This window comes from Heptranchias perlo, chromosome 1, assembly GCF_035084215.1.
Source record: "Heptranchias perlo isolate sHepPer1 chromosome 1, sHepPer1.hap1, whole genome shotgun sequence".
NCBI lineage: Eukaryota > Metazoa > Chordata > Chondrichthyes > Hexanchiformes > Hexanchidae > Heptranchias > Heptranchias perlo.
Window position 1 is genome coordinate 103381399 of NC_090325.1, and position 22990 is coordinate 103404388.

A 22990-nucleotide genomic window follows, 5' to 3' on the forward strand; every position below is an offset into this window, starting at 1 on the left:
TTTAAAATCATCCGGGTCTCATTCTGCTGTGGGCAGGTGGACAATTAACTTGCCACTGGGGTTTCCAGCCTGGAAATAATAGTTCACAAATATTATTAAGAAGGCTGAATATTAAATAAAGGCTATGATCATTGAATAATTAGAGAAATATGAATTATGGTATCCAGTAAAAATGTTGAAATTCACTTTCGAGGAGTTACATTGATTATGTGTGACATCTGCGGCAACCTTTATGGATTATATTTAATGATGAGCTCAATGTTTAACACTGAAGTTTAAAAAGGCAAAGAAAAGGTTTTTTTTTATAAAGTTGCAAGTAAAAACCAGACAGTTGAAATAGATCACTTCAACACTTAACGACCATAATATGTTGCAGCAGTGCTGTCTTTGACTGAATACTTTCTCACTCAGTAAGAGTTTCAAAGATCGTTTTTATATGTGTTACAGTATCGGATGAGCAGAGCTTTTGGAACATGTGTGGTCTTTTTGGCATATCCCCAGTAGAGGCTGAATAAACAGGAGTTGGACAAATGATTTAGTTAGAACAACTGGCACAGCAGACAAATCAACAAGACACAATATTGTTAGTCACCACAGGCCCTGTCTCCCTCATTCTCAATACCCCAAACTAATTCATTTCATGTACTAGCCAATGTTTAAAGAGTGAAAACCAAGAGCGTGGGTTAGGCCATTTTCGCCACAGAAGCTGAAGTTGCATTTGTAGATTACTCATTGGAAGATAAATTGTTTGTTTTAGTCAAATGAGTAAACAATTTAGTTTTTATGAAGCTTTGACATTTTCGGTTATTTCACCCCTTGCCTTGCTCAGTGACTCCTACCCTTCACTTTAAAAAAACTCTCTCAAGCTATCTTAAAGAGGAAGGAAAGGCGATGAGTGTTTTCTCCATCTTTTACAATTTTTAACCTCATGGAAACTTGCCATTTTGGGTCTCTGTTGCCCCTATGACTTTTCCGCAATGTAGACTACAGAGGTACCTGCATATCTCCTGGAGTAGCCTTGTTTAATTTTAATAGGAGGTGATGCTCTGGACCAGCCAAGGGGCCAATCTGGCAGTGCCCATTCGTGGAAAAACTATTACTGGGTAGGCACTACGCTATTACAATAGGAGGAGATATGGTAATTATTTATTAAAAAGTCAGAAGATTATTTTCCTTCCCCTTCAGGTCTGTTTAATCCTTTTCTCAATTTGTGGCAATGCTGCTCAGTTATTTTTAAACTGAGAATTGATTCCCCTTCCCCCCACATACGTTTAACACTTATCTGTTGTTTTTCTCGTGCTCTTGCACTATCTCAGGTTCATTACACATTCACACTAGGATATGCACAAAGTTATTCAGTTATAATTAGTGAATTAACTTTCACATTTTATTGCACTCACATTATCCCCCATTAAAATTACATAAATAATAAGGGGTGTCTTATCGCACTCAGATCAATGACTTTCTCCATATTCCTCTGGTTTGCACTCATACAGGTATTTACCTGGTCATAAAACTTTACCATGATTTTTCTACTCTTGTTGCTGTGTATGTTAAGTGAAAAATAAAGTATGCATCTTCGAGTTGTTGTGTGGCCATTAATGCAGTTTTAAAGTTCAGTCCTACCTCAAGGAATATATTGATGAGATAAAAAGAAAAACCATACATGCTGGTTTTCTGAATTGAAACAGACATTACTAAAAGTTCATAGTGTCGATCAACATCTGAAAAAGATAAGTAAATGGCGAGAAATTCAACTCATGCCGGTTTCCGGTGCGAAATGGGCGGCGTGATGCGAATGTGCGCCTGAAGATATTGACCTGAGTTCCATTTGAAATTGGGCCTTGGGCCACTTCTGTACGAAAGTGGCAAGCTGCAGATGCCAATCCATCCCAATGGATCTTGTCGGTCGGGGCCTCAGGAATTTTGGCCAGCAGGTAGGTGCCTAGGGGGTGGGGGGAGACGAAACAAAGTGAGGAGGGTGAACCAGAACTGGCAGCCTGCAATATTCATCTGGAGCACTCCTGCTCCTCCTGCCTCCACAGAAGTTAAGCTATTAAAAAGTTTGCTTACCTTGCTGTGGGTGGCCTCCAGCGATCCCTTTAAGGACCATTGGTTGGGCCGCTGAAGACCTGGAACAACTAAGCGTAGGCATTGTATGCCCCGCCCATTTTTCACCAATTTTGTATCAGGGTCCTAAAACTGGGATTAGGTTAAAACACCTGGAAGTCGCTGGCTTCCAATTTGACAGCTGGCACACGTCCGGGGGGCGATCGGGTGCAAAAGTTTGTGACCCAAAATTCGTGCCTCCGCTCTTCATTGTGTGCCCAAAAAAATGGGTGAAACGAGATTGAATTTCTCTCCATTAGACTGGGATGCATGCAAAAGTTAGTGGAGCAGAACTAAAATGAAATGAATGAAGAGATAAGGGAATAGAAGAGCAGATTGTAGATAACAGCAGGAAAGATCCAAAAAAAAGTGTTAGCCACATTAATAATAGCTGGCATGTTAAAGACCAGACGATCCATTGAGGCGCAGTGGCAGGAGGTGTGGGGGGGAAGGGGTAGAAATATTATGGAGGATAAGAATTGGCAGAACCATTAAATGAGTTTTTCACACCTGTCCCTGTTAAATTTGTATCCACTCAATTTAACTCAGAATTCTATGGCACATAAGGGTAGGTTTTCTGACTCACTTCACCAGCTGCACTAATGTGGACTGGGTGATCAGAAACTGGAAAATCAGGCAAGCAGCCTTTAGCCACATTTCTCAACTGATGCGATGCAAGCTGGGAAAAATTATGGCTAAGAATGCCCTCGCACAAATCGTGTGAGAGCCTCCTTACAATGGGCAGAATTATGTAAAAATATTTAAATAGACTGAAGGTGTAATTTCCTAGCTTTACCACTGTGATTGCACTGTTTGCTTTCTAAGCCCATCTGGACTAAGCCTAAGGGAAGCTCCGTGCGCAAGGGGTTCTCGGCCATTTTTTCTTCATGTGCAGTTTTACGGTCCGTGTTTAGTACTGGTTTTCATTATTTTTTGGCAATTTAAAAGAAAAGGTTTATTTTACTTTTTTGGGCAATTTTTCAGGTATAGTTTTTATTTTGTCATGATCGTGGGTGATGTTTAAATTCAGCCCAAAATAATCAAATCTTGTCCATTAATTCACTGGAAATCCAACTAATTGAAACACTGGCAAGACTTCAGCAAAACAGGAGGAGATGAAAATAGAGGGAACGTGAAAAAGGAACTTTCATGGAACCTTAGGCAGTGACGAAGCATTTACCTGCAAGCTATAGAATCCTGCGGGTGGTCAGCAAGTCAAAGTGAAATTATTGGTGCCAGTTGGTAGAACTGCACTGCACTCACCTACCATTATCGCACCAACGTTAGCTGCAGGCCTTGGGATACCTACATTGCAATGACCACTGGAAGCTTGCTCCACCTCCCTTCTGGGCAATAGAGAGCCGGTTGCAGAGCTATGTTACCTGCTGCAAGGACACCTGCAGCCAGGGACGGCAGACCCAACGGCACACAGTCAGCAATACACTCAACCTTTTTGCTTCCGTGTGCTGCTAGGCTAGCATAGAGATCAACTGCTGCCCGCACAACATATGGAACAAGTGACTGATGCATCTCATTTTCCACTAAATAGCAACAGCAGCATAGCATGAATTGTCCAATTTCCCCATACTGCTGCGTTTCCAAAAGCTGAAGAGTCATTGATGGTGGCTATGTTCCCATCCAACTCAGCAGATTCCAGTTTCTCCTCTGCAACCAGCATCTGATGCTCCCCACCTGTGCACTTTGACTTAGCCAGTTCTACCTACTGCACATCACTAACAGTTCCTTTACGATGTATATAGCTGAGCTGGTGCTTGAAAACATTGGTAAGAAGGACGCAGTGTACTGTGAGGTTCTACTGACAATGCTGGCAGGTTGCTCATCCAGGCCTACAATGGAAAAAAAGGAACAAATGTTAGAATGCTGGGATCCAAGACATGCATTCAAATAGATATAAGAATAAAGGCTCAAGACAGAGAGCAAGAGAAACTTCTTTTTTAAAAGAGTTGTGAGGCTACCGAATGCACTGCCAGAGTTAGTGATTGAAGCAGAGACCATTTTACCGCTCCTAAGTGATGATATGACTAATGGTGGGTATGCGTACTGGTGGATGTGGGTCCCTAATCGTGATTGTATGGGGCAGGCTCGATGGACCAGCAGGTTTTCCTGTCCATCGATTTCATATGTTCCTATGTCAACATTTAAGAATAGGTTAGATAGGTGGTTGAAGAAAGGGGATTAAAGGGATATGGGAACAGGGTGGGCACATGGGATTAGGACTACTGCTCATGTGGAAGATAAGCTTTTACACAGACTGGTTGTAATTTCTTTTTGGGGGCAAGGAGGGGCACTCCTGTTCAGGAAAGTTAAAATGGTGGTGGGTGGGAATGCGGCGCAAACCCCCCCTGCCATTCCTGCCACGCGGGCTGGGTTAAAATCTTGAATTTTTATGATATGACATGTTCTCTCAAACCCTCAATGTAGTGTTCAATACTTTTTTTGAAACAAAGCAGTTCAGCAATGATGCACATATTTTACTACATACATGTAGGGTGTTTTGGGTTTGTTCTCACCCTATCGATCGGTGCAGATATCTGGTCCCCGGTCTAGCCAAGGAACACTTATACCTCACGGATCGGGGGTTCAGGAAAACGGGACTTACACTAATGAACCCGGTGATGGATCACATAGTCGAATAGCACAGAGAACACACAAACTCGGTGTTTGTATTGAATTGGAATGTTGGTTTTATTATACCGTTAACACGAAGAAGATAACGATACAAACTGTCCTACACAGTACATTGAGTTACACACACCCACTACAGTACTTTATCCCGCTAAACTAAGAGGATGGTGGGGACCCTGGAGACACCTATCTCTCTCACACACACACACACACACACACACACACACACATGGTCGAGGCTCACCAATCCTTTGCACTTGCAGGTCTGGCTGACCGCTTCTCTCACGTAGGGTTCGTTGGTTTCGCTGGAAGCTGCTCTCCTCCCTGGAGAGTTCAAACCAAGAGACAGCAAAAAGCAAGGCTGCAGAACAAGAGAGAGAGAACACGAGAGAGAGAGGGGTTTCGAGTTTCTTACCCCTCTCTTACAATGACCTGCGTCACTTAAATGAGGCACTTCATGTCCGTTTAAACAGTTCTTACAAAGTGCTTAAGAATCTTTGATGGCTTTTGATGGTCTCTCATCATGTTGCAATTGCTTTTCTCGATGGGCCATTGTTAATTCCGATTTGTAGAGCACTTGCCACAGGGCTCCTTTTGTATCCGAAGTTCTAGGTGTTGATCAGTTTTGCTTTAAAACAAAGACATGGCCCCACCATGTCTGGAGCAGTTACCTCTATCAATGGCCTACTGCCTTTCTGATCGTTGACCACCTGCTGTAGGTTTTGCATTAAAACAGAGACATGTCTGAAGCAGTAATTCTCCCATATTCCACTGTGTATGTTGTTGATTCGTCTGGTGACCTCTCACCTATCCTTCCATCTTAGGATTTTAGTCAATGGCCAAAGTTTCCCATAGTCAGGGAAAAGGTGGAATTCCTAGAATTCTTACACATACTAAGTTATTTTATGCGTTAGCAAATTCTTTTCCACACAGTATGGTGAGCCTGGTTCCAGAAGAACCCATTATTTGATCTAACTACAAGAGTATTAACGTCCTTCATACATTGTTTCACAATGACAGGTCATTGTGATGGGTCAATGGAAGGGAAGCTTTCTCAGTGTGCTATCTCTAAATTACAGATAGGAATAACAGTCCAAGAGGTCTAACTGGGGAAAAATATTTCTCAGTTGCATTACTTTGTGATTACAAGGAGATGCCACTAACTTAATACAGGAATCTGTAACATTACCCTAGTGATAGCTGTTGGTTAAAGACAGCACTACTAGCTAATGAAGTCATTATCTAAATGAGCTTCCTCTCAATTTTAAGTTGTCACTACTACTTGAATATAATATTTACTCTCCCCAGTGTGCCTCCTTTTAATTACATTTGCATACACCACATACTAACTGCTGCATAAGAGAGCAGAACAAGCAGATTTTAACAGCCAAATTTAAATCAGTGCATGAATTAAGTAGATTATCAAGAAGAATCATACTTGGGGATAGGTATACTTTGTTTTTAAGACATGGATTCAGAGTAGGTCTTCTGCTTCTTAAATGATGCAAGTGGTGAAGAAGGAAGTAACACAGCTCAAATAGCTCATTCACTACTCACCTGACGAAGGAGATAATCTCCGAAAGCTTGTGATTTTAAAATAAAATTGTTGGACTATAACCTGGTGTTGTAGGATTCCTTACAATAGCTCAAATAGACAAAGAGGACTGCAATGTGAAACTTAGAAAAAATATTACCATTACCTCTTTGCTTTTGTACTCTGTGCCCCTATTTATGAAAGCTAAAATGCTTTTTCTCGCACAAGCTATGTATAATTTCTCCTATCAAGCCATCTACCCATTAATTTAATCTCCCAAGGAAAGATTCTGCAAAGTCCCGTTCTTCCCCCCCCCTCCCCCCCCCCCCAACAATATAATCGTAGCAAACTTCCAAAATGCCGACCTAATCTTGCAGACCACATTACTTAGCGCCATCTTTCATTAACATGTTAGTTGCATAGTCCCAGCAGTTCAAGAATCATCAAATTTCACACCGCATTCAGTTATTGTTATCTGTACTTAGCCTTATAACCTTCAATTCCTTCCTAATTAGATATTTATCTAACTCTTTATTGAAGATGTTAATCAACACAGCATTAACTTCGAATCTGGGAGTCGATTCCACATGATGCAGTAATCAATGGGAGGAAATTCTTGATGATTTTACATCTTGCTTGAGGCAAATTTGTTTTATACTTGTGTCCTTTATTTTTGCATTCATAATCTAAGTTGAGTAACCTGTTTGGATGTAAATGTACATTATCCATTTCTTTCAACATTTTATTAAATCTGGATCACATGTCTTCTTGATCATCTTTTCTCTCACACTTACAAGTTCAGTTTTCCATAACTTAAAACTCTAAGTCATCTTGTGTGCTGGTGTCTGAACTACCTTCAACACATAATATCCTTTTGATTAGCAGAAAATAGAAGGATATGGGTCAGAACAGATCTTGAAACGCGACCAGGACTCTGGTGCGGTGAATGGCTGTTAGGTGTTCACCAATTCTACATTCTTTTATTTTTTCCTTGACTGGAAGAACAGGAACAATTTTTTTCTTTTGAACACTGGGTTTGAACTTACTGCATGATCTACCTTTTGGCATTTGCACTGGAAAAGGTAATTTATTATATAGGTTTACACATACAGATATCTCGAGCAAACAGCTGATGAGAAATTCAGGATCCACATGACTGCAGGTTGAATTTGACGTTTCTGAAACTTGCCCCATTGTGATGTGAAGATGAGTGCTTTATTCATTAGATATTTATCCAGGATATTCCAGTCAAGCTTTAAAGCTGATTTACAATTGGTTCCTGCTAAAGGATGACTTATAAAGGCTAATTTTCCTGGCCCTTGCACCCAGGAACTGTGGCCGCAAGAGCCAGGAGAAAGGGTCAGAGACCCAGAGGGACAGGCCAGATTGAACCATGCTGAGTAGGCAGGAGGAGGGGGCTTTCCCCACCTCCCATCTCTATTTCTGTTGGGAACACTTGCTGGGTGCCCAAACACAGGGGCGCCCAGATAAAGTTGATGTTGCATGCCCTGAACACCCACTGATTTAGGTAGTCCTCAGGGCAGGCCAAAGATCTGTATGTAGGCCACAATTTTTATTCTTTGCCCTCTCCTGAAAGTTTTCACTTCAATCGAGACCTCCTGGCAGCCAGAAGGTCCCAATCACCCAGACCAGAGAGGCAGCTGCAGGCCTCTCAGGTTTGCACCTGCCTCTGATAATCCAGGCCCTACCATCGGCACAAGCCCTTGCACTGGAGCAGGCCCTGGCCCATTTAAATGGCTTGGATCAGGAAGTAGGGGAGATCCAGGTCTGGACAGGCGCAGTGCAATATTCTGCTCCTTTTATTGTCTAGGTATGGAGGGCCCAGGATAATTGACCCTATAATTTTTTTTTGGTGTTGAGTTAATGGATGATTTAGCTCATGTTTGTCACTAATGTGGTCAAAAAACTAAAAAAAATCCACTGTTTTGGTGGATTTCAAAAGGGCAGCAGTAGAAGGTGCAACTTTTGATTGTTTTCCCACCACTATGAACTGCAGCAGTGAAAGTGATCATCAGCCAAAACAGTGACAGCCCCCAGCCTGACTGCCTTCCGTTCACTACAAACCTTCAGTATTTCAATTCAAATGGATTTAGGAGCACTTACTGGTGCAGTACTCCACAACTTAATGCTTTCAAAATTTAAAAAAGATGTACTTATTCTTGTGATGTGGGCGTCACTGGCAAAGCAAGCATTAGTGTCCATCCCTAGTTGCCCTGAGAAGGTGGTGGGCCTTCTTCTTGAACTGAAGTAGTTTAATACAACTGAGGGCGGTTAAGAGTCAACCACATTGGTGTGGGACTGAAGTCACATGTAGACCAGACAGGGTAAGGATGGCAGGTTTCCTTCCCTGAAGGATATTAATTAACCAGTTGGGTTTTTACTACATCATCCAACAGCTTCATGGTCACTTTTACTAATACTGGCCAGGTGAATAAAAATTAGTTTAAAACTTTTTGTAAAAATCTGTACTTGCATGAGTATACCACATAGGTGTACAGTAGTTGCTGCATGCAATTTTTAAAAAATCTGCATAAAAATGTTCTTTTTAACTTGGCTAGTGTTACAATATTATGTAGATAAACCAATACCAATTCCGATGCCTCAGAAACTAATCATGCTAGGGTAGGAATAGGATAGATTTTCCTTAGAGGTTAAGGCTAAGATTTTAGTAATTGTCGTTGGGGATATCTTGGTCTGGATGTTAATAGTAGAAGTGGATAAGCTGGTGAGCAAAAGCAGTGATGGGCTTTCCTTCCATTTTACATTTAATCTAATTTTTGCCACAGCTTAAAATGAACGTAAGGAGAGTAGTACAAAAGGAAAGTTTATTATGGGCCCGTTAAGAACTGTTAAAGCCTTCTTAAAGGTCTATTCTAAGAATCGTGTTCAATTTTGTTTGGGGGGAGGAGAGCATTTAAAAAAAACTGTATACTAAACTTTTTCAGAAAGCGAGTTAGTCACACAAAGGAGGGGAAGATTTAGACGTATCAGCATAACTGCCAGAAGTGAATTGTGCAATGGATTTTTCAATCTTACAGAATGGATACAGCAGCAATTGTTGATGTGTCCTAGTTCTGCAGCAGCTTCAGGATTGAGTAGTCCGAGCAATCTGAGGTCATAGGAAGTGAATCACTTACCGACCTACCAAACCAGAATCACCCTACTGGCCATGATGGAAGATCAGTGCATGATGTGCAAGGACACATAGACTGAGGTGTGCAGCCAGCACAGTAAAATATCACTGAAGGTCTCCACTGTCCTCAACATACATGTGATACGGTCTCTCCACACATCTACAAAAGATGACATTGCAGAGATCAGCTGCTATGCTGTCCACTACTGCATTAAGCAGGTAACTGAAGCCCTGTTTTATCATTCATCCGCCTACATAGATTTTAGCAGAAACCAGGAGGAGCAGGACAAGAGGCAGTAAAAGATTTTCAACATTGGTGACATGCCCAAGGTACAGGATATCAACGGCTGCATGGGTGAAGCCATTCATGCACTTGCTAACAATGCTGTAGCTTATTTCAATACAAAGGGCTCAATACATACATTTGGTTCTAGATTCCTGCTGGAAAGTAATGCACACTTCTCATGTAGTATATTTTATGTTTTCATTCTAAAACAATTAACATCAACATGCATTTATATAGTACTTTTAACATGGAAGACTTCCCCAGATACTTTACAGAGAAGGGAGAAATAAAATAGATAAATGCAATGAATGCTGAGCCATGGAGGAGAGATTAAGAAAGGTGAGTGAAAGCTTGTTGAAAAAGATGGGTTTTGTATAGGGTTTTAAAGGTGGAGAGAGAAGGAGGGTTTAGAGAAGGAGTTCCAGAGAGTGGGATTGAGGTGGCTGGAGGCTCTGCTACTATCAGTGGGGCAAAGGGAGGGGATACACAAAAGGCCAAAGTCAGAAGAGCAAAGGATGCAGGTGATGCGAATCTGGAGGAGATTGCAGAAGTAAGGTGAAACAAGGCCATGGAGGGATTTAAAGACAACAATAAATATTTTAAATTTAATGTGTTGGGGAAAGGGTGGCAATGAGGAAGGGGGTTATGGCAAGTGGGACTATGCGTGTGACACAATTCGATCAGTTGGGTTTTGGACAAGTTGGAGTTTATTAAGGGTGGAGGATGGGAGGCCAGCAAGGGGGACATTGGAGAAATGGAGTCTAGAGGTGACAAAAGCATAATTGAGGATTTCAGTGGCAGAGGGGCTGAGGTGGGAGCAGAATTGGGCATTGTTGCAGAAATGGAAATAAGTGGTCTTGGTGATGATAGGGGATATGAGATAGTCAAAAGTAACACAGTTCTTTGAAAGAAAATAAAGGATGGAGGACTTGTTCGTCAAAGATACAGATTGTTTTGTTCAATCATGGCCGATAATACCTTTTCACAACCTCTGTAAAGATCAGCTACAATGATGTGTATGGGTGGAACAGAGCCCCCATCACTCAAATATTTGAAGTGCTGAAGTTTGGAGTTTCAGATGCTTGGACTGCTCACTGGGTCCATTACAATATGACTGAAGTATGCAGCATGTTGTATAATATTGTCATGGGCAGAAACCTCATGATGGATATGAATGATGAGCAGGAGAATCATGGTACATAGAAAGGACCAACAGCAGATCAAACACTGCAGTTTGGAACAGAGGCATGTGAAGATCTGATGGCTCATGTCTTGTCCTAGTCCCAGTGAGATCTGCTATTAGGCACTATTAGGTTTCATTGGTCCTATTTTCAATGTTGAAGCTGCTGGTTGTTTTTCCTGCTTAGTTTGTGATAAGAACTAAATATGCTTAGTTTACTTCAGTCATTGACAGTTAATGTTTTATCTGCATGATAAAAAATTACAGTCTGCAACATATACTGGAAGTAATTTCATTAGAAAGAAAGATTGATGAGATCTGATAGATGTTCAAAATTATGAGAGGTTTTGATAAGATTAATTGGCAAAAACTATTTCTACTGGTTAGGTAGTTGGTAATTAGTAAGCATAAGTTTAAAATCATCATCAAAAGAATGAGGGAGAGACTAGGAGATTTTTTTTTTATGCAGAGAATTTTAGGAGATGGAATGCCCTACCAGAAACAACGGTGGAAGTAGAATCCATAATATCTTTGTAAAGCGAAGTGGATAAATATTTGAAAAAGAAAAATTTAAAAGGGTATAAAGAAAGGATAGTAATACCATGTTCCACCCCATTTTCCAGTCCCCCATGGGACGATACACCCTAGTTCCCTCAAAGACCCAATTGGGATTATGGACCCTACATCTGTCTGTCAAAGCTGCATATATTAACATTTCAGACATGATACCCAGCCATCATAGTAGCTTTATCTTAACTGATTCTAAATCAAAAGATATATCTTTTTTCATAGCCTGGCTATCGCCTGCTTTCCATTTTGTATCAAGAATTATGGAATCTCATAAATTACAGCACAGAAAAGGGTAATTTAGCCTATTGAGCAGTGTTGGTACTAATTCTTCAACTCGAGCTAATTATTTTAATCTAATTTCCCTGCCCTTTCCCTGTATCCTTTTTTATATATATCCTTTTATTATGGACTTCCAAGGTTTACCCACAACTGAGTAAAACTAACTACAAACATACAAATTAAGAGCAGGTATAGGCCATTCGGCCCCTCAAGCCTGTTCTGCTGTTTGATAAGATCATGGCTGATCTGATTGTGACCTCAACCCTACTTTCCAGTCTACCTACTATAATCTTTGACTTCTTTGTTAATCGGGAATCTATCTAAATCAGCCTTAAAAATATTCAATGACCCTCTCTGGGGAAGGGAGTTCCACAGGCTCAGGACCCTCAGAGAAAAAAATTCTCCTCATCTCCATCTTAAATGGGAGACGCCTTATTTTTAAACTGTGTCCCCTAGTTCTAGTCCCTCCCACAAGGGGAATCATCTCTCAGCATTTACCCCTTCTAGTCCCCTCAGGATCTTATATGTTTCAATAAGATCACCTCTCATTCTTCTAAACTCCAGTGTATACAAGCCCAACTTATCCAACCTTTTCTCATAAGATAACCCACTCATCCCAGGGATCAGTCGCGTGAACCGTCTCTGAACCACTTCTAAAGCAATTATGTCCTTTCTTAAATAAGGAGACCCAAAATGCACACAGTATTCTCGATGTGGTCTCACCAATGCCCTGTAGAACTGTAGCAAAACATCTCTACTTTTATATTCCATTCCCCTTGCAATAAATGACAACATTCCATTTGCCTTCCTAATCACTTGCTGTACCTGCATACTAGCTTTTTGTGATTCAAGTACTAGGACACCCAGATCCCTCTGTACCTCAGAGTTCTGCAATCTCTCTCCACTTAAATAATATACTGCTTTTCTATTCCTCTGCCAAAGTGGACAAGTTCACATTTTCCCACAGTATATTCCATCAGCCAAATTTTTGTCCACTCACTTAACCTTTCTATATCCCTTTGCAGACTCCTTATGTCCTCTTCACAACTCACTTTCCAACCTACCTCTGTGTCATCAGCAAATTTAGCAACCATACATTCGGTCCCTTTATCCAAGTCATTGATATAGATTGTAAATAGTTGAGGCCCAAGCACTGATCCCTGTGGCTCTCCACTCGTTACATCTTGCCAACCTGAAAATGACCCATTTATGCCTACTCTCTGTTTCCTGTTAGTTAGCCAATCCTTTATCCATGCTAATATATTACCCCCTGCACCATGAGCTCTTATTTTGTGTAGTAGCCTTTGATGTGGTACCTTGTCAAAAGCGTTCTGGAAATCCAAGTACACCAAATCCACAGGATCCCCTTTATCCACGTTGCTTGTTACTTCCTCAAAGAACTCTAATAAATTAGTCAAACACGATTTCCCTTTCACAAAGCCGTGTTAACTTTGCCTGATTGCACTGAGATTTTCTAAGTGCCCTCCTTAATAATAGATTCTAGCATTTTCCCTATGACCGATGTTAAACTAACTGGCCTGTAGTTTTCTGCTTTCTGTCTCCCTCCTTTCTTGAATAGAGAAGTTATATTTGCTATTTTCCAATCTGATGGGACCCTTCCAGAATCTAGGGAATTTTGGAAAATTAATACCAATGCATCTACTATCTCTGCAGCCACTTCTTTGAAGACCCTAGGATGAAGTCCATCAGGCCCTGGGGACTTGTCAGCTTTTAGTTCTAATAATTTTTTCGGAACCCTTTCCCGAGTGATTGTAAATGTTTTAAGTTCCTCCCTCCCTTTCACCTCTTGGCCTATAATTTCCTGCCTTATCTCTTCTCTTTTCTTGAAAAGGGTATAACATTTGTCACCCTCCGTTCTTTCGGTATATGTTCTATTACCAAAGATTTTTAGAAAATGATGGTTGGTGCCTCCATTATTTCTGCCCCAATCTCCTTCTGTATTCTGGGATGCATTCAATCTGAACCTGGATAATTTTCCATTTTTAGTCCTACTAACTTTTTAAATACAGTTTCCTTTTAAATATTTATCTCTAATAATTGTTCTTCCACATCCTCCTCAGGTATTCCTACAGCTCCACTTTCACCTTCCTTTGTCAAAGCTCAAGTGAATTACTTTTCTTCACTCAAGTACAAAATGGCCCTGTCCATCTCTAAGTAGTGCCACTACTTTTTTAACTATTCTATTTCTTATTTGTTTATAAAAGCTTTTGCTTTGACCACCAACCTTTTTTGTACCCTCTTGCCTTCCTAATCTCTCCTTTTGCTTCCCTTCTATACTTTTTATATTTCTGATAGTAAGAAAGAAAGAACTTCCTTTTATATAGCACCAAAGTTCTTCACATCCGATGAATATTTTTTGAAGTATAGGGAGATGAGGCCTGGGTTTAACAAGCCATCCAAAAGATGGCAACTCCAACAATGCAGCACTCCTTCAGTACTGCACTGAAGTGTCAGCCTAGACCACATGCTTTCGAGTCCTGAAAGCACGTACAGATTCAGAAATGAAAGTGCTACCAAGCTCAGTTATTTGCTTAGTATTTAGCATATTCTTTTTTTGTGCTCTAACCTCTCTATTTATCCTAGGAACCCCAGATTTGATGTACCCTCCTTGCTCCTCGTTAGAATGTATTCAGCATCATAGGCCCTGAATTTTTGGCCAACTAACGTGCCGCAGAACCTCCTCCAAAACCAAGGGATGGGGTTATAAACATATTTGGGCAGGCGGTCCTTGTCTGTATAGGCGCTTTAGAAGTGCCTATCCTATTCTGCTGGTGGATGTTGGAGAGGCACAGAGCTGCTCCGTTAAGGCTAGTAAAGGGCCAATAATTTAAAAAGGCTCAGACAGCCTGCTGAACGTCCACCCTGCACCTTGCTTGTTGTCATCATCCTGTACCTATTGGGACCAGTTCTGGGGCAGGAAGGACCTGTACAAGATGGACAGGTTGCATCTCAGCAGGGCTGGGACCAATGTCCTTGCTGGGAGATTAACCAGTGCTGTAGGGTAGGGTTTAAACTAATTTGGCTGGGGGAGGGGCACTAGAAGCATTAGAGGAGATACAAGGCGCACAGAGGACTGGGAAAGACAAACAGCATCAAAATAAGGAGTAGTTCAGAAATAGGAGGAATCAGACCGGGGGTGCGGGGGGTGGGGGGAGAATACGAGGCAGACTAAGATGGGTTTGGAGTGCATGTGCATAAATGGTCAGAGTGTGGTAAATAAGGTTGGTGAGCTGCAGGCACAAGTAGCCCTATGGGATTATGATATAGTGGCACTAGCGGAGACCTGGCTCGAACAAGGGGAGGATTGGTTATTTAATATTCCTGGCTATAATGTATTCAGGAAAGATGGAAAAGGAAAAAAGCAGCAGGGGTGACAGTATTGATCAAAGATACTGTTACAGCACTAGAAAGGGATGATGTACTTGAGGGTTGAAAGACAGAATCTATTTGGTTAGAATTAAGGAACAATAGAGGAGCTATTACGCTAATGGGTGTATACTATAGGCCACCAAAGAGTGGGAAGGAGATACAGGAGAAAATTTGCAGGCAAATTACAGAAAGATGAAAGAACTTTAGAGTAGTGATAATGGGGGACTTCAATTATCCCAATATAGACTGGGAAAATGACAGTGTAAAGGGAAAAGAAGGGGAGGAATTCCTGAAGTGTGTACAGGAATACTACTTGATCAATATGTTTCCAGCCCAACGAGGAAGTAAACAGTGCTGATCTAGTTCTGGGGAATGAAATGGGGCAAGTGGAACGTGGTTCAGTGGTGGAGCATTTGGGAAACACTGATCACAATATCATTAGATTTAAAATAGTTATGGAAAAGGACAAGAAAAAATCAGATGTGAAAATACTCAACTGGAGGAAGGCTAATTTCAGTGAGTTGAAAAGGAATCTGGTCCAAAGGGATTGGAATCAAAATTTAGCTGATAAAACAGTAAATGAGTAATGGGAAACCTTCAAAGAGGAGACAGTTTGGGTACAGACCAGACACATTCCCATGAGGGGGAAAGGAAGGGCATCCAAAACTCGAGCTTCCTGGATGACTAAAGATATAGAGATTAAAATGAAACAGAAAAAGGAAGCTTATATTAAATGTCAGAATCATAATTCAGTAGAGAACCAAGCTGAATACAAAAAGTACAGGGGAGAACTGAAAATGGAAATAAGAGGGACAGAAAGAGAGTATGAGAATAGATTAGCGGCTAACATAAAAGGGAATCCAAAAGTCTTTTATAAACATATAAATGGTAATCAAAGGAAAGGTGGGCTGATTAGGAACAAAAAAGGATATCTCCTTCTAGAGGCAGGGGGCATAGCTAAGGTATTAAATGAGTACTTTGCATCTGTTTTCACTTAGGAAGAGGATGCTGCCAATGTCAGAGTAAAGGAGGAGGTAGTAAAGATATTTGATAGGATAAAAATAGATAAAGAGGAGGTACTTAAAAGGTTGGCAGGGCTCAAAGTATAAAAGTCACCCAATCTGGGTGGGATGCATCCTAGATTGCTGAGGGAAGTAAGGGTGGAAATTGCAGAGGCTCTGGCCAAAATCTTCCAATCCTCCTTTAGATATGGGAGAGGTGCCAGAGGACTGGAGGATTGCAAATATTGCACCCTTGTTCAAAAAAGGGCCAAGGGATAAACCCAGCAATTACAGACCAGTCAGCCTAACGTCAGTGGTGGGGAAACTTTTAGGGACAATAATCCATGACAAAATTATTAAGCACTTGGAAAAGTATGGGTTGATAAATGAAAGTCAGCACGAATTTGTTAAAGGCAAAGTGTGTTTGACTAACTTGATTGAATTCTTTGATGAAGTAACAGAGAGGGTTGATGAGGGTAGTGCGGCTGATGTGTAAATGGACTTTCAAAAGGTGTTTAATAAAGGTGTCTGGATTTGAAATTGGCTGAGACAGAAAGCAGAGGGTAGTGGTGTACGGATATTTTTCAGACTGGAGGGAAGTATACAATGATGTCCCCCTGGGGATGATGTTGCGACCACTGCTTCTCTCCAACTTCTTCATCGACTCCTTCACAGGACTCCCTACCATTGCAACAAATTTTCTCTCATAACTAGTTAGTAATTGTTCCTGGTAGTTTATATTACCGGTTGTGATCCTTAATCGAACATTGTGTCCAACTGTAGCTTGTAAAAATAACAATTGTATGGCTTAAAGTAGGATAAATTAGCATTTTGAAATTCATCTATTTTTGGGAATTTAACAGCTTGATATCTATATATCTATATTTAGTGGGGATTATGCAATCATTTGAAATGCATTCATTTAATTCCACATTTATATAACTCATATATTTATGTTTGGTCTTGTGGCAATTTGAAAATTAGTAATTTTTCACAGCCAGTAACAAGTAGTCAATATCATGCCTATATATGTCTGTCATGTCAAAATCTGTTATTTGGTGATACCAAAGAGTAGCAGTGTAGCCTTACTTTGGTCTGTTTCATACTTTTGAACTTCTTATGCACATCCTGACCAGTGCTCTTGACTTCACCGGGTCTGTGATATATTGCCATGCTCAGTAACTGCATTGTATCAAAAGGATAGAGAAGCATTGGAGAAAGTGCAAAAAAATTTCACAAGGATGATACCAGAACTGAAAGGATATACTTATCAGGAAAGGTTGAACAGGCTGTGGCTCTTTTCTCTAGAAAAGGTCTTTAACATAATAGGTTTTGATAGGGTAGATGTAGACAAAATGTTTCCACTTGGGGTGAGTTCAAAACTAGAGGCCATAAATATAAGATAGTTACTAATAAACCCGATAGGGAATTCAGAAGGAACCCTTTTACCCAAAGAGTAGTAAGAATGTGGAACGCGCTGCCACAAGGAGTAGTTGAGGCAAATAGCATAGATACATTTAAAGGGAAGCTCAAAAAGCACACAAAGGAGAAATGAATAGAAGGGTATGCTGATAGGGTTAGCTGAAGTACGGAGGGAAGAGGCTCGTGTGGAGCATAAACGCCGGCATAGACCAGTTGGGCCGTATGGTCTGTTTCTGTGCTGTAGACTTGATGTAACTCGATTATAATTGTTGACTGTTCTATGGCACCCAAAAGATAGTTTATTCTAAAGAACTATTTACTGTGATGTCCATGTCCTGGTCCTTAAATCTGAATTACTAAGTTTGGTGGCCAGCCATAATGATTGAGTTTTACTCTCTCACACGCGCACAAGTAGATCAACTTTCAGGATTTTTGCTGATTACCAGGCAATTTAGGTGCTTGCGAAGTATGAAACAAGACTATTTCAGATAAGTCGTGATTGGCTGTTTTTTTTTAACACTATCATGATCAAATTAGTATTTCATGAATTTGACAGGAGAAAAATGGCTGTTGGTTACCATAAGAACATAAGAAATACCTGCACGTTCCCCTCTAAGTCACACACCATCCCGACTTGGAAATATATCGCCGTTCCTTCATCGTCGCTGGGTCAAAATCCTGGAACTCCCTACCTAACAGCACTGTGGGAGAATCTTCACCACACGGACTGCAGCGATTCAAGAAGGCGGCTCACCACCACCTTCTCAAGGGCAATTAGGAATAGGCAATAAATGCTGGCCTCGCCAGCGACGCCCACATCCCATGAATGAATAAAAAAAACAGGAGCAGGAGTAGGCCATACGACCCCTCGAGCCTGCTCCGCCATTCAATAAGATCATGGCTGATCTTCCACCTCAACTCCAGTTTCCTGCCCGATCCCCATATCCCTCAATTCCCTTAGTGTCCAAATATCCATCAATCTCAGTCTTGAATATACTCAACGACTGAGCATCCACAGCCCTCTGGGTTACAGAATTCCAAAGATTCACAATCTTCTGAGTGAAGAAATTTTTTCTCATCTCTGCCTAAGTCTTGAGACTATGACCTCTAGTTCTAGATTCTCCGGTCAGGGGAAAGAACCTCATAGCATCTACCCTGTCAAGCCCTCTAAGTATTTTATTCATTTCAATGAGATCACCTCTCATTCTTCTAAACTCCAGAGAATATAGCCCATTCTACTCAATCTCTCCTCATAGAACAACCCTCTCATCCCATGAATCAATCTAGTGAACCTTCTTTGCACCCCCTCTAAGGTAAGTGTATCCTTCCTTGCCTTACAGGGGACCAAAACTGTACACAGTACTCCAGGTGTGGTCTCACCAGAGCCCTATATAATTGCAGCAAGACCTCCTTACTCTTATACTCCAACCCCCTTACAATAAAGGCTAACATACCATTTGTCTTCCTAATTGCTTGCTGTACCTGCATGTTAACTTTCTGTGATTTATGTACATGGACACCCAAATCCCTCTGACTGCCAACATTTCTTAGTCTCTCACCTTCTAAAAATATTCTGTTTTTCTATCCTTCCTACCAAAGTGGATAATTTCACATTTCCCCACATTATACTCCATTTGCCACCTTCTCGCCCACTCACCTGTCCATATTCCTTTGCAGCTACTTTGCGACCTCCTCACAGCTTACCTTCCCACCTAGCTTTGTATCATCAGCAACCTTTATACATTATACTCGGTCCCCTCATATATGTTATTGATATAGATTCTAAACAGCTGAGGCCCAAGCACTGATCCTTGTGGCACCTCACCTCCAAGCCGAAAGTGATCAATTTTTCAACCAATCCTAAATCCACGCTAATATATTACCCCCAACCCCATGAACCCTAATATTGAGTAACAACCTCGTGTGTGGCACCTTATCAAATGCCTTTTGAAAATCCAAATGTACTACATCCACTGGTTCCCTCTTATCTATCCTGCTAGTTACGCCCTCAAAAAACTCTAATAGATTTTTCAAACATGATTTCCCTTTCATAAAACCGCGTTGACTTTGCCTAATCATATTATAATTTTCTAAGTGCCCTGTTACTACGTCCTTAATAATAGATTATAGCAATTTCCCTACTACTGATGTCAGGCTAACTAGCCTATAGTTCCCTGTTTTCTCTCTCCCTCCTTTCTTGAATAGCAGGGTTACATTTGCTACCTTCCAATCCACGGGGACCATTCCAGAATCTAGGGAATTCTGGAAGATCAAAACCAAAGCATCCACTATCTCTGCTACTATTTTGATTATCAGGAGTTATCAAAATAATCTTTTAAGAAAAATATATCTCCATGTTATTTACTGTGGCAAGTGGAAGTTTAGTTATTTGGTTCTTGATTATAGTAGTAGGCAATGAGGTTTCCAGTAACTCAAATATTTTAGTTAGGCAAGCAGCAAGAGGATGGTTGATGCCTTGTTGGAGTATGGTTCATGCAGCACCAGTTTCCCTTGGGTATCTTGGCTAAGTGACCAGTATTCATTAACGTACGTCGAGGTTGAGTGTTGTCAAACTATTTCACTGTGGGCGAGGGGGCATCACAACTGTGCCCTTATCCATGCCCGCACATGTACATTTCCAGTAGGTATCCTTTGATAGCGATCAAGACTGGAAACCCTGGCTGGTTTCTGCCTTGGTAACCCAAACATTTCGAGGCCTTCCTTACTGCCGTCCCATCTAAAATCAGTTAACTCAGCACAGACAAGAGATTGAACCTGGGCCTTCCTGGTCTGCATAGATTATCTATTCACTGATTAAAATCATTGAGCCATCAGGGGATCCCTCAGATTGCAATTTAATCTAACTCTGCTTTGCTGTAATTTACGTTTTTACAGCAGCTGACTATTTGGACGGTGTCTTCAGACAGCATCAGCACTATGAAAGTGGGGCAGAATATGTGCATTCTATGTTACATATATTTACTTCTCTGTGAGGAAGGATCTATTGTGTGTGTGTGTGTGTGTGTGCGCGCGCGCACATGTATATATATTTTAAATAGGTTATTTTTCCTGATACCATAGGGATCAATTTGGTTAATGTGATCCTTGAAGGGCAGCATGCTGTTTAACTGTATACACGGAATTTTTCTGAGTTAACATTGTCAAGGTTAATGTTATTTCTGACTATTACCTCCGTGGATGCTTTTAGCAAGAGGTTGTGTTGAACCAAGTATAAATAATTTGTTTTTATTTATGACTTTCATCAATTTTTTTTTATCATGTTCACAATTTATATCGTTTTAGCACATTTGCAAAAGTATTTTAGGGTTTTATCAGCAGCATATAAAATTACTTTGGAACTTACCTCAGGGAGGCTATAAATGTAAAAAACTAATAATAATTGCCCTAAGATAGCCCCTAAGGGACTTCTGTATAAACTGACAGAAAAATGCCAATATGGTCTTTATATATTGACTAAATACATGTCTTTTCTAATATTAGCTTAAACTTCCATCTGTTTGTTAAATATTTAGGCAATTAAGTGATATAAAGGCTTTTGGTATAAACAAGTGACAATGACAAGTCTGTATGTTTGTGATATTTTTGACAAACATTTGCTGTGATTTCTAAAATAAAGACACAGCATTTATAATCTATTGTGCTGACTTGGAAAAAGAACTACAGTAAGTGTGCTGTCATAGACTGCTAAATTTGTGTCAGGGACAGGATAAGTATTTTTTTACAGCCTCAGAGGGAAAAGAAATGCGAGGGAAACTGTGACAGTGAAGGATCTAATTACCCAGGCATGAAATGAGAAGGTGAAAGTAAACGTTATTTTACCCCTACAAAGGAGGCTTGTGGGAATAGTGACATCATTGCCTGCGTACAGCAACATGATGTCACTGGAAGGGCAATGAGAGTACAAAACTAGATTGCTTGTTCTAGGCATTTAATAAATGTCTGTCATAATGAAGCACAGAGTTGTAATGAATCTACACATGATAGCAGTAATCAACAATTTAAGGCTGGACAGCAATCTTTTCCTCATTACACACATCCAGTCGGGATCAAGTTGATAACATTTAAATCATAACAATGGAGCTTGAAGTCTTGTATGTTTTTAAACCTATTGACAAGACCATACAATGGCATTCACTTACCTCCAGCTAATGGCAATCAGTGATAGTGATCTTGAAAGGGAGAGTGAGACAAATCAGCTATTGGTTCTTGAATTCTTGGAATATTTGCTAATACAGTACTATCTCATCTCCAAAAAGAAAATTAATTTGTTTAAAGAAGAGTGTAATTTTAAAACTCCATTTGATGCGCTGAATGTATTTTCAAAACCAAAGGAGGTAACTTACCAGACAGTAACTTACCCTCCTAAAGCCTGCTGAGCAGTGAACGTGGATATGACCATTGGATGTCAGCAGGGTTAAGTTTCCACTTTCCGAATATCCACATAAAAAAATCTAGCAGGATGCTTGTGACAATACAATGAATTGTCTTTCAATTAGTCTACACTTTCTTGGCAATAATTCCTCCACTGCCCAGCATGGCTAATGTAAAACAAAAGCTTAACAGATTTCAGACTCATTATGCTGGATGGAGCAGCTACTTTGCAAATGATAATAGCATAGCTGGTCTTGCTTTTGATTCTTATTTAAATTCCATTGCTTGTACACTATGAATAATTTAGTGTTTGACGAGGTTTTCCAGCATTAAGATCCACAAAAACATTTCAAAGTCAGTTAATGTATAATATTGCAAGATCAGGCAGGATATAGAATGAAGTCCTTATAGATCCTCCATTGGCTTAGTGGGTAAATGCAATGCCTGATGTGACATTGATGTATACAGTCCAGGGCCTAGAAATTGTATCACGCCTGAATCGGTGCGATCCCGGTTCAGCTTACACTGCATGTGCCTAATGAGGCTGGCGAGCTGCGGGTGCCAGTCATGGCCCCAGTGGTAGCTCGTCAGTTGTGGAGGAGGAGCAAACTTGGCTGGCTCGAACATCGGCTGAGGACCTCAGGTGAGTCCGGGAAGGAGTGGGGGGAGCGAGAGGTGACCGGCAGCGGCCTATAGATTTATCGCTTGTCCTGGCTCCACAATAAGGATAGAAAAAAGTAGAATCTTACCTTTCTGGTGATAGTCTCCAGTGGTCCCTTCAAGTACCACTGGTTTGGCTGGTCAGCGCTTGAAGAAACTGATCACAGAATGCACGACGCATGCTGCGGTCATGTACAATCAAATTTAGCAAATTGGGGCCTCAAATAGGTGTTATGCCCCCTCTTTGCACATGCAAAGGGCCTAATATTTCAGACGTGTGCCCTGAATGGCTTTGGAGGAGCCTTAATCAATATGGCGGGCAGTTCACTTCCACTGTGAAACCACCTGCCATATTGAACCATTAGGC

General features: G+C 40.8%; 1 long non-coding RNA gene across 1 annotated transcript in view; it reads right to left on the minus strand.

Annotated features, from left to right (window-relative positions):
- Positions 1 to 3737: 3737 nt before the first annotated feature.
- Positions 3738 to 22990, minus strand: part of LOC137336798 (uncharacterized) — a 42122-nt gene continuing 22869 nt past the window's right edge. The window contains exons 2-3 of the long non-coding RNA XR_010966595.1: positions 5000 to 5116; positions 3738 to 3956 (exon numbers count right to left, since the gene is read on the minus strand). This is a non-coding gene — a long non-coding RNA (uncharacterized lncRNA). The remainder of the gene's footprint in view (positions 3957 to 4999; positions 5117 to 22990) is intronic.